Here is a 16,667-nt window from a genome sequence, read left to right on the forward strand (position 1 = left end):
GATGTGGATTTGATCCCTGGTCAGGGAACTAAGATCCCACATGCCACAGGGCACCTAAGCCCATGTTCTGCAACCGAAGAAGCTGACGTGCCACCGCAAAGACCCAGCACAGCCAAAACAGAGAGAGAGAAAGACTCAATATTTTAAAAACATTGAGGGAACACCAATAAAGATACTACTGGACTACTTATAAACTAGTCTACCGGCATCGAAGAACCCCTCACTGCCACGCAGAGTGTCAGGGCTTCATTCCTTCTGCTTCACACTGACCTGTCCAACGCCCCACACAGCTAGATAAGCAGCACTGTTAGGACCAGAATCCAAAGCTGTTTGACATGAAACCTACCAACCTCTGCCCTTAAGTCAAAGCCAACATGCCTCTCTAGTGCTCTCCACACAGCCCCCAGGTCTCTTCCTCCTGTGGAGACTCCAGGGTGGGGTTGCTGTCAGTGTGAAGAGTAGCCACGTTGTACAACTCTGAATGAAAAAACCACTCAGACACCACCGACCATTCCTTTCAACACTAGATAACAGGGCCCGTAAACTACCAACAAACGTTTTCATTCAGAATATGAATTACCTGGAGAAATGAAAGGCCGGGGCTGATCTCTGAGGCTCCCACTCTCCACATCCCTGCTGGCAACTGGGGTACAGGACGGTGTGTGTCATTTGCTTTAATTGAAGGGGCCTGGAAGACGGAAGGGCAGGTCTGTTTACTATATGGGCTAAGCATCTCCTGTTTACCTGCTGCTGCTGGAACCTGCAGGGAGTGACTTTTGCTACTTGCTAAACGCCTGCTCAAGGGACCCAGCCTCCCTGGGCCCCTCCTCACTGCTGCTGCTCTTAGCCATTGCTGGAGGAGCTGTGGGGGCGTCTTCTGAAAATGTGTTGGTGGTCTCCTGGGCAGAGAACTCAGGGGAGCCTATAGAACAAGTAAGTGGAGAAGCAGCCAGGTGAGCTCATGGAAGCTTGGCTGAGTGAGTATTTAATGGCAAATGCTTTTTCTTGTTGGCATATACTTTCCACTGCTAAACTATTTGCATCCCCAAACCCCGGCACTGGGCTAACACTTCCTATGCCCGAGCTCAAAGACTCCCCCAGTCCCCCAACATCACAGATGAGAAAATGAAGGGTGGAGAGATCAGCTGAATTGCCTGAAGTTGCACGGTCGGGAGTAGAGCTGGGATGTAATTCCAGGTGGGAGAGAGTCTATTAAAATGGACCCAGCACAACAGAGCGGTTGGGGCCTCAATGAGAGCCCACGTGCCCCCACCTCCACCCATAGCCATGTGAGTCAGGCTGGCCAGGCAGCCCCTCTGAGGATGACAGCCACACCTACCCCATGGGGCTTCTGCGAGCATTAAGTGGGCCGGTCCACAGAGTGCACTTCAAATGGAATGCTCCCCACAGTCTCTGAGACTGTGCCCCTCGGAATCCCCTGCTGTCTTCCCCATCCCAGCATTGCATTCTTTTTTCCAGCTTTATTATAATTGACGTTTGCATTCTTAAGAAATCTACTGCAGAGAGCAAACACCAGTGCAAAGCCTGGGGGTGGCGGCAGCTTCCCAGAGGCATGCTGATGGGCAGGGCGGGTGTGAAGGAGCAGGGGACACAGCCCACACCCAGACCCAGTCTGTACCCTGCTGTCCAGTCCCTGACTCTCTACTGCCACCACAGTGGGTCCCTACTCTGGGCCCAGGCTTCACTTAGACGTCAGTGACACAACATTTACAGAAGGACCAGAGTCTGAGTTCCCTGACCAGAAGGGCACAGACGACCACCAGGTCACCAGTACGCCCTCCATCTTAGAAGCTTTCAGCAACTAAACCTATCATCTGGCCCGTGAGGTTTGAAAGTGATTATACGTAAAAACAAACAAACAACAACAACAACAAAAATCTCTAAAAACGTCTTTTTGAGGTATTTTATCTACTTTTGAGTCTCTCATTGATTGTTAGTTACTAGACAACCACCAGGGCGCCAATGATGCAGTGTGAAAACCTCTCAATTCCGGGAAGATTTCTCACTGATTTGCAGGAAGTGAGGCTGCAGGTAGAATATGCAGCAGTACAAAGGATGGGCCGGGTCCCTGGACCCCAGCCGCTGGAAGTCTAATGACATATGACTGGCAGAAAAACAGACAACTTCTTGTTTTGAGTGATAGCTACACAGATGAATGTAACTGTCAAAAGTCATCAGACATAAAAAAACAAGATCTGTGACTTTTCTTGTATTTCAGTTGTTATCATTCAGTCGCTAAGTCTTGTATGACTCTTCTGCAACCCCATGGACTATAAGGTTCAAGAGAAAAGCTGCCACTGGTTTAGAATTGTGCTCAGTCACTCAGTTGTGTCCGACTCTTTGCGACCCTATGGACTGTAGCCCACCAGGCTCCTCTGGCCATAAGCATTTCCCAAGCAAGAATACTGGAGTGAGTTGCAATTTCCTTTTCCATGGGATAGTCCCGACCCAGGGATCAAACCCATGTCTCCTGCATTGGCAGGTGGGCTCTTTACCACTGAGAAGCCAGGGAAGCCCTTTATGTAAAGTACACCTCCATAAAAGCAGTAACTAACAGTGACTGTAGACAGTGACTTTTCTCCTAAAACCTAACTTGTCATAATCCAGAAACAATTACCACAAGATTATAAATGTCTAATTCAGAAGCACAAAGGTAATTTTTACATAATATAATTGGGGCCAAGTGTGTACTCTCCTACATTGCCCTGACTGCTGCCATCTGTCCAGGCACTGACGGTAATGCCCATGTACTGTCTCACTGAGAGATTCCACAAGGACACATCTCACCCCCTGGTACTCAGGACACCTTTCAGATTATCCCTAAGGCACACCCCTGATTATTCCCTTCAGAATTTCTCGGAAATGAAATACCAGAATCAAAGGGTATGTGCATATCATCAAGACTACAGATGTGCCTTTCAAAATTGCCTAAAGTGAGCTATCATTTTATAAGCTAAATGTTCTGTAAAACATTTAAGCTATGACAATCCTTTCCAAAATTTGGATTTATGAAATGATAAGAGATTTTATCTTTGTCCAGTCTAGATAATAATAAAAACACTCAAGATAATTCAGTGTTCTTATGCGCAGATCAAAGTAAAAAAAAAAAAAAAGGCTTCTTTTGAATACGGAGCGATCCAAATATGTGAATGAAATCTGGGTTAATTGCAACGTAATTTATAAGAGCTGTACTGTGTGTATTTTCACTTTTGTGTCCCCTATACCGAGCACGATGCTTAGTGTGATATATGATATGTGCTCAGCACAAAAGGCTCAGGATAAAGGGAATTTCCACTTTAGAGGAAGATGTGGAACAGGAGTCCTTTAAATAGCAAAGTGCACATAGAAAAATAGAAAAATAGCAAATAGAAAATGGCAAGTCTGCCAAGTTTATTTAAACTAATACCTTCCCCTCCACAGCTCTGATCTTCCTGCTCAGTATCATCCCGAAGTCATGCAATGTGGCAGAACCAGGCCAGCACCTGGTGCTGGGGGGTCAGACAGCTCAGGGCAGGTGGTCAGAGCCCTCAGGGCAGGTGAGCAGGGTGTTCACATAGAGTCCCGGCTGATGAAGAAGGTGAAACCCAATCAAGTGGGGTGAGGAAGGAACTTCTAGAAGAGAGGGCTCAGCAGGGAAATTCAGGACCTCCAGGAGAGGGGGGGGCTGGCATCTGAGGAGCTGAGGAGGGCACCTATGCAAGGGAGAGGGTGAGGGTAGAAATAGGGAGACTAGGGAGATAATGGGAACAGCCAGAATGAAGTGTGTGTGTGTGTGTGTGTGTATGTGTGTGTCTCACTCTCTCACAAACATACATTCCCTAACTCTCCCTGTGTGTGTCTCTCTCTCACATGTGTGTGTGTGTCTCTCTTTCACATACATACATTCCCTAACTGTCCATGGAAATGGCCAGAAGCAGTGGCACTCCTGGTGCCCATGTACTGGTTTATAAGTGTCATTAAAGGCTGACTCCAAGGCCAACGTTAGGTAAGGACAAAATGAGCTTGGAAAAGCTTGTTCTACCAGAAAGCAAGGATATAATAGAGACATGTGAAAATAATAGAGACATGTGAAAAGCACAAGGCTGCCAGCCTGAAGCTCCCAAACCAAAGACAGCCTGAACATCCAAAGAAACAATGATATTAATTAATTAAAAATTTGATGAGAAACAGGATATTCATAGTCTTAAAGTAACTAGCCGCAAAACTGCTATCAATTACGAATCTGAAGTGCATGTGAAAGCTCCATGTTATGAAACCCAGTAGCCACCACCTCAATCCTGAGATCAAAGTAAGGCTGTCACAGTGGGCAGAGAGGGACCAGAGTCACCCATGTGACTCTGGTTACATGAAGCAATGAGAAGAGTCAGTGCCAGTTCTGAGAGACTCTAGCCAGAAAAGGGAAGCCTTGAACCCTACCACAAGGAAGCTTCAGACAAGCCCGACTTGAGGCACACTGCACAAAGCAGTTGGCTTCTGATCTTCCAGAGCTTCAACCTCAGGAAAGTTAAGCAAAGGCTGAGGGGATGCTTCACACTGAAGGATGCCTGACCCTGACCCCGACCCCGATTCCTGAGCATCAAGACCATCAACTGGACAGTGGGGACAGTGGGACGGGGTCTGAGGACAAGGTGGCAGTGGTACGTCAATGCTAGCTTCCTAGACTTGACTGTGCTTACCTAAGAGGCGTCCTGTGATGACAGAGCCTGTTCAGACTAGCAACTTACTCTTCAAATGGCTCAGGAAAAAATATTCTGTGTATTACACCACCTTTTCTGTAAGTTTGTGACTGTTCTCAAAATCTTAAAAGAATAATTTTTAACTTAAAAAAAAAAGAGGGACTTCCCTGGGACTTCCCTGGAGGTCCAGTTGTTAATATTCTGCGCTTCCAATGCAGGGGGCTGGAGTTCAGTCTCTGGGCAGGGAACTAGATGCCACATGCTGCACAGTGCAGTCAAAAAACAAACAAACAAAAAAAAAGGAGGGAGGTTCAAGAGGGAGGGGACATATGTATACCTATGATTGATTCAGAAATAGGGGAAAAAACAAGACAATACTGTAAAGCAAATATCCTCCAATTTAAAGTAGCTTAGAAAAAAAGAGAGAGAAATGTCCACTTAGGATTTTTCTGAAAACCGACCAGACCACTAAACTCAGTGAAACCTAATTGAATGTCCATCTGAAAGAGTTAGACTCTGTCTGTAGTGACCAGGTACACACCACATTGAGTCCCCAAGCCGGCCACTACTCAGTGTTCTCTAAACAGGTTGAGACTCCTCCTGCACTCCCCTGCCCATGATGGGCTCCCGAAAATTCCCTGGCTCCAACCCTTCCTGTTCATTGTAAATGCACAAAACAGCCTTTCAGGTGACCTGCTGGAGTCTCTGCCTTGGATCTCTGGTCAACTGAACTTGGAAAGGGCTTGTGTGTGTACTCACACACATGTCTGTCCCCCAGCTAAGTGGGCACAGAATCCCTCCCCCTCCCCAGTGCCCATGGGACCTAGTACTCAGGGCCTGACGCCCAAGTGTGCAGCTTCCTGGAAGGCAGCTCAGGTTCTGGCACCTTCCGGATGACACGGGCCATGCCTCCTGTTTCACTCCAGTATTTTCCTTCCTCTTGGGTGCACTTGGCATCAGCACTGTTTCCAGAGCTCAAGGACAACTGCCGCTGCCTCCTGGGGTCCCAACTGTTCCTAGGAGGAATCACAAAGTGTTGGTTTTCCTGGTTGGCCCAGGCACAGTCTCATCTTCCCGGTCAGACCATTAAGAATTCTAAAATTAGCTTCTACAAACCGATTTCCTTCATAAAAGATCCACCCCACACCCACTTTATGGGTGAGAAGACATGCCCTGAGCACCTACACAGCAACCACTTTACCAGTCAGTTCAGTCACTCAGGCGTGTCAGACTCTTTGCAACCCAATGGTCGGCAGCACTCCAAGCTTCCCTGTCCATCATCAAGCCCCGGAGTCCATACAAAATCATGTCCATTGAGTCAGTGATGCCATCCAACCATCTCATCCTCTGTTGTCCCCTTCTCCTCCTGCCCTCAGTCTTTCCAAGTCTTTGTTGACAATGTAATGTCTCTGCTTTTTAATATGCTGTCTAGGTTGGTCACAACTTTTCTTCCAAAGAGCAAGCATCTTTTCATTTCATGGCTGCAATCAACATCTGCAGTGATTTCAGAGCCAAAAAAAATAAAGTCAGCCACTGTTTCCACTGTTTCCCCATCTATTTGCCATGAAGTGATGGGACCGGATGCCATGATCTTCGTTTTCTGAATGTTGAGCTTTAAGCCAACTTTTTCACTCTCCTCTTTCACCTTCATCAAGAGGCTCTTTAGTTCCTCTTCACTTTCTGCCATAAGGGTGCTGTCATCTGCATATCTGAGGTTATTGATATTTCTCCTGGCAATCTTGATTCCAGCTTGTGCTTCCTCCAGCCCAGTGTCTCTCATGATGTACTCTGCATAGAAGTTAAATAAGCAGGGTGACAATATGCAGCCTTGACGTACTCCTTTTCCTATTTGGAACCAATCTGTTGTTCCATGTCCAGTTCTAACTGTTGCTTCCTGACCTGCATACAGGTTTATCTTTACCAAGTCAGCCCTAAACACACAGCTCCAGGCAGGATGCCTCACACCCATTACTTCATGTACTGCAAAAACAAACAAAGAAAAACGCCTCTACTTCCTCCATTTTAAATGACTGGTTACTGAGCCTCCAGGATGTTTGGGAGCTGTTCACAAGAAACAGCTAACAGAGTTGAACCCAGGACTCCCACTGCTGGGCTTTCTGTCTATGCCAAAGCCCCATCCCAGTGCTGAACAAATGTCCCTCACAACAGCAGAAGGTGGCTTGCTGTGTGATGCACTGGAAAGAGCAAGAGGAGCAATGCACACACTGCATGGAGGAGGAGGAGACAGATGCCCAGCAGAGGCTACAGGAAGGCTCAATGAGTAGTGCTCACTTTAACAGGCTGCAGTGTAAACAAAGGCTCTGTGACAAAACATATGTGCATCTACTCGCACCTCTTCAACTGCAAAAGTGGTGCCCAAAAGCCCAGCGGGAGTACAGAGAAAGCCAGGGAGTCAGGCCCAGCTAATAAATGTGCTCATGTGCACATGTGCACATGCACACACACATGCACAAATGCTCCAGAGGTAGAGGGAGATGAGGCAGGTGAGGAGGATCAGGAGCCCAGAGACAGGGCAACGACTGCCAGTGCCTCCTGACAGCACACCAAGAGATGTGGTGCCCACAAAAGTCCCTGATCTTCCAGCAAAGACCTGAGTCTATTGAAGACAATGAATAAGACACCAGTTGAGGGTGACAGGGAAGGAGGGACCGGCCGGCCAGCCTTTGGATGGTACAGGAAAGAAAGAATGTGGGTCCCACTGGCCCCCGAGACCCTGCAGCAGGTCAGTGCACTATGGAAAAGGGCCATCCTCACTGAATGGTTAGGCCCTGTCCATTCAGGACACCCTCTCTGGACTCCAGGTGGAAGTGCTGCTGCCGCCAGTCCCCACCGGGGTCTCAGGAGGTGGAAGAGACACTGGGTTGTCCTTTCCACCTCCTGCCCAGAAAATGACAAAGGCCAGTTCCCAAAAGTCTGAGCAGAGTGGGCAGAGTGACTGCTTGGGTCTCACAGGCTCCCGGTAAAGAGGGGTTTACTCCTGACTGGATCCTTCTTGGCTGGTTCTCTTTCTGTGTTGTTGTCACATCAAATCTCACAAAGACAAGGCAGTCCAGGTGCCCACAACATCACTCCCCCAGGTGCCAACAACCCTCCTTATTTATTATGGGCAGGGAGACAGGGTGGCTGGTGTGATGTTCCCCTGAACCAGAGAAGAGACACCCTAGGTTGTGTCTCTTCTACTGCCTGAGACCCAGGGCACTGGGGGCAGAGCACCTCCACCTGGGGTATGGAGAGGGTGTGCTAAATGGACAGAGCCTAACTCTCCAGTGTGGCTTCAGGGCGTATGGGCAGGAGGGGCACTAACTCCTTTATAAATATTTCACACAACCACTGAGTTCCTTTTGGGTTTTGGTTTCAGATCTTTTTGATATGGTCCATTTTCAGAGACTTTATTGAATCTGTTACAATATTGCTTCGATTTTATGTTTTGATTTTTTGACTGCAAGGCATGTGGGATTGTTCCCAAGTCCAAGTTCACTCTGCTTGTCTCACAACAGGCCAATAAATCAGAGGCGAGGTGCTGAGGCCTGGAATACGAATTTACTTGGAAAGCTGTCAGACTGAGAAGATAGCAGACTAATATCTCGAAGAAACCATCTTGTAAAGGTCTGGATGCCAGTTCTTTTATAGAACACAGAGCTGGGGAGGTGATCAAATAAAGTAAAAAGGCCATTATTCTGGCAAATATCTCCTGGAATGGCCAGTCTCAGAAGGAGATGTGTTACTTTCTCCCTTCATCTAGCCATCCACAAGTGGACAGGTCCTGAACAAAGGCAGAGGGTCAGAGTTTCCTGAGGCAGGCCATTACGTATGGACAGTATCCCTGTAGTATACAAACCAACAGGAAACAAAGGCTAAAGTAAAACATTCAACATGGAGACAGATTTTGTTCTTCCATGTAACAATTCCCCAGTGTCAGTGTCCATTCCTCAATCTTATGGAAAAAGGGATGATGACTGTTCTAATTTCTCCATGAGTTACATCTTTTGGGGTGTGCCCACTACTGGTGCCAGTGTTCCAAAAGTCTCTACTTCATATGTTTAGACATAAAAATATTTATAACATAGGTGTTGACAGTTATGTTTTATTCAGTAAGAATCTTTTAGGAATTCAAACCCAGAAGGCAGCATCTAAAGTTAAGGAATTTAGCACTTTTCTATGTATGCAAAGATGCACCAGCCATCTCACTGAAATCGTTCCCTTTGATGCACACCTTACCACCTGGGACCAGTATCCTGTCTTCTTCCCTCAGGAATCACCTTGGGAAGTGGCTGCAGTCTGATGGCTGGTAAAGAGCAGGTTTCTTCAGGGCTCACCATGAGAAATGGCTCCAGTCTGATGACTGCCAGAAAGCAGGTATTGTTTTCCTTCCCGAGTTTCCTTAGGGCTTACTGTGGGGGGTATTTGCTCTTTGATGGCTGCTAGAAAGCAGGTATTCTTCTCTTTCCCGAGTTTCCTCAGGGCTTACTGTGGGGAATGGCTGCAGTCTGATAGCTTCTAGAGAGTAGGAGGGGAACCTGGGTCCCCATTGAGATCATCTCAGCAGAGACAGCAAGCACATCCTGTGACTCCAGACAATCTTCCAATGTTCAGGGTTCAGCGTTCAGCCTGCAGGATCCACAGCCATCAGCTCAGCCACCATGCTCTGCACTTAGTTGCTATATAGCCCTGAAATTTACAGTGCAGGAGGCCCTCTAAAGGTGGCATCCTTTTCAGCAAACTCTCAGTCACACTCTCCAAGCCCAACCCAGCCCCAGCTTTGCTGAGAGGGTCTCACTGGGGATGCAAGTTCCCCCTCCTGTACTCCCACATTCCACACCCGAGTGAGGAGATGGCAGGGGCTGGGGGCACAATGCCTCCAAGCATGTAGGGAACAAGTTCTCACATCCTCTCTTGTGGTCCATCCTTGGGAGCACAGTCTCATGTCACTTCTAGAGGCAGGGGACCCCTAGCTCAAGCACTCTCTCTAGGGGACATAAGGCAAGAGCACTAACAGAGGAAACCCCGAATAACCTGCTTAAGCTGGAAGACTAGTTCCTGGGATGTGACATAAAGTCAGAAAGTAGCTTCTCGGTGGGACTGGCCTTCTCCAGACCTAGCCTGGAGATAGAAACAGTGAACTAAGGGCCCTAAGCTGGGGCAGCCACACAGTGTCTCTTGACAGCCCTGTGGAGACTGTGTGGCCAGAGGGACCACGAGCCTGCACTCACCCAGAGGACAGCCTCTGGGAGGTCTGTGACAGACCAAAGTGACCATGAGTGTGCACTCACACAGCAGACAGCCTTTGAGAGGTCTGTGACAGGCCAGAGTGACCACAAGCCTTCATTCACCCAGTGGACAGCCTCTGAGAGGTCTGTGACAGGCCAGAGTGACCACAAGCCTTCATTCACCCAGTGGACAGCCTCTGAGAGGTCTGTGACAGGCTAGAGTGACCATGAGCCTGCACTCACCCAGCAGACAGCCTCTGAGAGGTCTGTAACAGACCAGAGTTACCATGAGGATGCATTTGCCCAGCAGTGAATTCCTGTCTGGAGAATCCCATGGACAGAAGAGTATGGTGGTCTACAGTCCATGGGGTTGCAAAGAGTCAGACATGAGTGAGCATGCACAGGTGAAACAGAAATGGACTCATGGACAGAGAGAATAGACTAGTGTTCTCTGAGGTGGAGGGGGTGGTGGAGGGATGGAGTAGGAGGTTGAGATGAGCAGATGTAGCTCTTTATAAATAGAGTGGATAAACAAGGTTCTACTGTATAGCAGAGAGCAATACTCAGTATCCAATGATAAACCATAAAAGAATATTTTTAAAAATAATGTATATATGTGTATAAGTATATCCCTGAGCTGTGCAGCAGAAATTAACACATGTAAACCAACTACACTTCAAAAATTTTTTAAAAAAATCCTGATTATTAAAAAAAAAAAAACAGACCCTAGCCAATTACAACAGATACTCAACCCAGGAGCACAGCATCCTGAGTAGTCAGAACATGGACCAACCAGTCAGAAGAGGGGCCGACAGGAGACGGGATCTCAGAGTGGCCCACAGGCTGGCTGCGAGCCTTGGGCGCCCTAAGCCATGAGTGTCGCTGGAGAAAATGAAAATTTTACCAATATGACTCCTCCTCCAGCTCAAAATGAAGTGGCTCTGCTTCCCCTGACCCCTTAACTGAAGGGGCCCTGGGACGCCCTGGCTTGGTGCTGGGACCAGGAATGTACTGGTCAGATCCCAATCCAGGGGAGGTCTGTGAAGGCAGCTCTGTAGCACGGTAAGCCAGGATGAGCCAGGATGAGCACAGCAGCTCATCCCATCCCTCAAGATCAGACAAAATAGCACCCAGGAGGCCAGAAAGTGTTCTAATGGAGGGAGGCCCCCCATGTTCGGTACCTCTGCTCTCTGGCTGAGGCCCAGCGCTAACCCCCCTGTGCCGGTCTGCAGCACATTCTGCACACATCCTGACAGCTCAGTTGCTGAGCTCCAAGATGAAGGTTTGTGATTGCAGCCATGCCCACAAGCATCAACAGCACCGACCACCTGGCTTTTGGCCCAACTGCGAGGTCCAGCTGAGACCAGTGGACATGTTGTCAGCTGTGCTCTAGAGTGGCCCCTGTGTCACCAGTAAATGGTAGTATCACAATGCAGGCCAGCGGGACTCAGCCTGGAGGATTGCTAGAATCAGCAGGGACACTGACCATGAACACTCCCAGTCCTGGGCCAGGCAGTGACCCGAACAGACAGACAACTGAAGAGAGCAGAGTTCATGGCACAGACAAGGTATAGCCATCCCTAGGCAAGGAAGGGGCCCCATCTCAGGGGGAGCTCTTGGGATCCCCAGCTTAAGCATAAAGACGCTTCAGTCACAGGTGTTGGGAACAGACTTGGAGACTCTTTTAAGTCATGCAGGGCAGGACATGCAGGTGAGTTAAGGCCAGAGGGAGTTTACTGTAAAAAAACAGAGTGTCTGGGGGAACAGACGGGCTTGAGTGGAGCTGAGCCCAAGGGGCTGGGAGTCTGGGCTTAGAAACCCTGTATGCCACTCTCCTGTTTCTGCCTCCTAATCTACTTAACACCCACTCTGCAGCCTGAAGCCATCTGTCCTGTGCATCTCCACACTCAGACTGTCCACTCATTCACAGATATTTGTTCAGCACCTGCCTCTGGCCAGGTCGTGTTCCAGGCACGGGACAGCCAAGAGGAGACAGACAATAACCCCAGTCCTTGGGGAGTAGAAACTCTACCAGAGGCCAAATACACCCCTCCTGTGGCCAAGCCCCGGCCTCACCCTCCTCAGCTCACCGGCCGGCCCTGCTGGAGCTCTGGCCTCCAGACACAGTTCCGTCTGAACATTCCCCCTCCTCCAAGAAGGCGCCTCTCTGGACTCACCACCCATCAGCCTCTGCCACCCCGTGCCCTGTGTCCTTCTCAGCACATAACACCATCTGAAATGGCCTTCCTGACACCTACATTGCCTCAGTGTACCTGGCAATGTCACATCCTCAGTGAAGGAAGGTCCCAGCTGCCTTCACGCCCTTTCTGTTGAGTTCCCACCACAGATTCCCATCACGGAGGCCTGGAAGGACTCTCCAGACAAGTGTGGAGCAGGGGCTTGGTGGGGCCCGAGAGAGTGGATTCACCTGGGCCACTCAAGTGATCAGGGTAGGCAGGGACCTCCCAGCACTGGCTGGGACCTGGACAGCAGGTAGACCAGCTTCCTTCTCCCTGGGACCACAAGGGGACAAGTCTCTCATCACTGCTTAGGGTCATGGCTGCCCAGAAGGACTGTCAGTTTCATGGTACTGAGCACCCTGTGTGCTGTTATACGTTTTACCTGTGTGATCTCAACTCCCTCAGATTGAACACTTTGGGCTACACACTTGGAAGAGTCAACAGGAGTGGTTTAGGGTCACTTGAGGTAACACAATCCAGAGACAGAAGGCCCCACCACCTGCCAGAAGGCCTAGGGACAACACCAGGAAGGGAGCTCCTCATCTCCTCCTCGGCATCTCATGTCTTCCTTGACATGAGTCGTGCCCCCCTGGTGCCTGGGGGGCTGCTGTGCCTCCAGCATCACATCACACAGTCAGAAGGGGGTGGGAGAAGGAGGGCAGACCCAACAGCAGAGCAGTGCTTTGTTCCCAGGAGCCTGAAGGTGCTGTGTGGCAGCTACCATGTGGGGATCACCTGGTGAGCATGGCAAGGCTGGCCCTGGAGCTATTAGGCTGGATCCTCTGCCTGGCCTCCTCTTAGTCAGCCTGCTGCCCTCTCAGGTTCCAGGTGAAGCCCACAGGATGGGCAGGGACCCTGGTGAGGCCACAGAAGCAACTGTGGTGATGACCTGCCCTGCGCCCTCCCAGGACTAGGTTCCCTCTTGGGGCAGAGAAGGCATCAGGGCTCTAGACAGAGGAGGTGACAGGCAGCCACCAAAAAAGGTTTGATTCTTGTCTTTGGTAGCTTGCTTCTGACATTTGAGACTATAATACTGGAGTGGGTTGCCATGCTGTCCTGAGGGGATCTTCCCAACCCAGGGATTGAACCCAGGACTCTTGCATTGCAGGCGCATTCTTTACTATCTGAGCCACCAGGGAAGTCCAAGAATACTGGAGTGGGTATCCTGTCCCTTCTCCATGGGATCTTCCCAACCCAGGAATCGAACCAGAGTCTCCTGCATTGCAGGTGGACTCTTTACCAGCTGACCTAACCAGGGAAGCCCACAAGAGAAGGTTGCAAAGTGAAAATGACAAGCCCGTCAACAATGCTCACCCCAGACATGGTCCTGGGATCACTCTTCTGGGTCCCACACCAAAAGGTGTTCCAGCACACAGCCCCTCTGCACCTCAGCTTCAGCCTCTTGGACACGGGAACTCTCACAGCTGCACCTTGAGCCTGTGCTGGTGAAGAGGTGAGAGAACCCTTCTAAAGGAGTGAAAGCTGCTGCAGATTCAAACCACAAAGCTACATTGCCCCTCCCCTGGGTTACCAACTGGTACTCACCGCTCAACTTACACCACCAATCAGCTCACTCTCTGCACTCAGCTGCACAGCTGCCAGTGTGCAGAAGTGTGGATTATTTAAATGTCCCTAGTGGTGGAAGTATGCTTCTTTTTGGTCCTGTCCCCATGTTGTTGTTCTAGAGAAGGCAATGGCAACCCACTCCAGTACTCTTGCTTGGAAAATCCCATGGATGGAGGAGCCTGGTAGGCTGCAGTCCATGGGGTCGCTAAGAGTCGGACACGACTGAGCGACTTCACTTTCGCTTTTCACTTTCATGCATTGGAGAAGGAAACGGCAACCCACTCCAGTGTTCTTGCCTGGAGAATCCCAGGGACGGGGGAGCCTGGTGGGTTGCCGTCTCTGGGGTCGAACAGAGTCGGACACGACTGAAGCGACTTAGCAGCAGCAGCAGTAGCAGCAGCAGCCATGTTGTTGTTCAGTTCCTCAGTCAAATCCGACTCTTTGCGACTGCATGGACTGCAGCACGCCAAGCCTCCCTGTCCATCACCAACTCCCGGAGTTCACCCAAACTCACTTCCACCGAGTTGGTGATGCCATCCAAACATCTTATCAACTGCCGTCCCTTCTCCTCCCACCTTTAATCTTTCCCTGCATCAGTCTTTTCTGATGAGGCAGTTCTTCACATCATGTAGCCAAAGTATTGTAGCCTCAGCTTCAGCATCAGTACTTCTAATGAATATTCAGGGTTGATATTCTCTACTATTTACTGGTTGGATCTCCTTGCAGTCCAAGGGACTCTCAAGAGTCTTCTCCAATACCACAGTTCAAAAGCATCAATTATTTGGTGCTCAGCTTTCTTTATAGTCCAACTCTCACATCTGTACATGACTACTGGAAAAACCATAGCTTTGACTAGACGAACCTTTGTTGGCAAAGTAATGTCTCTGCTTTTTAATATGCTGTCTAGGTTGGTCATAGTTTTTGTTCCAAGGAGGAAGCATCTTTGAATCTCATAGCTGCAGTCACCATCTGCAGTGATTTTTAAGGCTCCAAAAATAAAGTCTGTCACTGTTTCCAATGTTTTCCCATCTACTTTCCATGAAGTGATGGGACCAGATGCCACGAACTTACGTTTTCTGAATGTTGAGTTTTAAGCCAGCTTTTTCACTCTCCTCTTTCACCTTGATCAAGAGGCTCTTCAGTTCCTCTACATTTTCTGCCATAATGGTGATATAATCTGCATATCTGAGGTTACTGATATTTCTCCCAGCAGTCTTGATTCCAGCTTGTGCTTCATCCAGCCCAGTGTTTCTCATGATGCATATAAGCATATAAGTTAAATAAGCAGAGTGACAACATACAGCCTTGACATACTCCTTTCCCAATATGGAACCAGTCTATTGTTCCATGTTCGGTTCTAACCGTTGCTTCCTGACCTGCATACAGGTTTCTCAGGAGGCAGGTAAGGTGATCTGGTATATGAATCTCTAACTGTTTGTTGTGATCCACACAGTGAAAGGCTTTTGTATAGTCAACAAAGCAAAAGTTTTTGTGGAATTCTCTTTCTTTTTCTATGATCCAACGATGTTGGCAATTTGATATTGGTTCCTCTGCCTTTTCTAAATCCAACTTGAACGTCTGGAATACCCTGGTTCCATTCCTGGGTTGGGAAGATTCCCTGGAGAAGGGATATGCTACCCACTCTAGTATTCTTGGGCTTCCCTGCTGGCTCAGCTATTAAAGAATTTACCTGCAGTGTGGGATACCTGGGTTTGATCCCTGGGTTGGGAAGATCCCCTGGAGTAGGGAATGGCTACCCTCTACAGTATTCTGATCTGGAGAATGCCATGGACTATAAAGTCCATTGAGTCATAGACAGTCGAACTGAGCGACTTTCACTTTATAGCAATGGTTAAAGGGCAGAGTTGTTGATAAGGATTAGGGTGTTCATTGGAGGGACTGATGCTGAAGCTGAAACTCCAATATTTTGGCCACCTCATGTGAAGAGTTGACTCATTGGAAAAGACTCTGATGCTGGGACGTATTGGGGGCAGGAGGAGAAGGGGATGACAGAGGATGAGATGGCTGGATGGCATCACCGACTCGATGGGCATGAGTTTGAGTGAACTCCAGGAGTTGCTGATAGACAGGGAGGCTTGGCGTGCTTCGATTCATGGGGTCGCAAAGAGTCGGACACGACTGAGCGACTGAACTGAACTGATTGTGATCCACACAGTCAAAGGCTTTGGCATAGTCAATAAAGCAGAAATAGATGTTTTTCTGGAACTCTCTTGCTTTTTCGATGATCCAGCGGATGTTGGCAATTTGATCTCTGGTTTGTCTGCCTTTTCTAAAACCAGCTTGAACATCTGGAAGTTCACAGTTCACGTATTACTGAAGCCTGGCTTGGAGAATTTTGAGCATTATTTTACTAGCATGTGAGATGAGTGCAATTGTGCAGTAGTTTGAGCATTCTTTGGCATTGCCTTTCTTTCGGATTGGAATGAAAACTGACCTTTTCCTGTCCTGTGGCCACTGCTGAGTTTTACAAATTTGCTGGCATATTGTTCAAAGGTAGAAAGCCTTAAAGAAGAATCAACAGAAGCCCTCCTCCCACCCAGGTGCCCCATCTTTCCATATCAAAGAAAAGTGAAAGTGTTATTTGCTCAGTCGTGTGGGACTCTTTGTGACCCCATGAACTACAGCCCACCAGGCTCCTCTGTCCATGGGATTTTCCAGGCAAGAATACTGGAGTGGGTTGCCATTTCTTTCTCCAGGGGATCTTCCCAACCCAGGGATCCAACCTGGGGTCTCCTGCATTCCAGGCAGATTCTTTACAGTCTGAGCCACCAAGGAAGCCCAGATCTGCATGAAATGTCCTCACAAAATATGTACCTTTCTATTTCATCCCTCCCTTCCTTCCTCTTATGCTTCCCTCCAGAGATTTTTTTTTTACAATACACATACAACACACATACAACATTTTATAGAAACGT

Source organism: Bos mutus, chromosome X, assembly GCF_027580195.1.
Source record: "Bos mutus isolate GX-2022 chromosome X, NWIPB_WYAK_1.1, whole genome shotgun sequence".
Lineage (NCBI taxonomy): Eukaryota > Metazoa > Chordata > Mammalia > Artiodactyla > Bovidae > Bos > Bos mutus.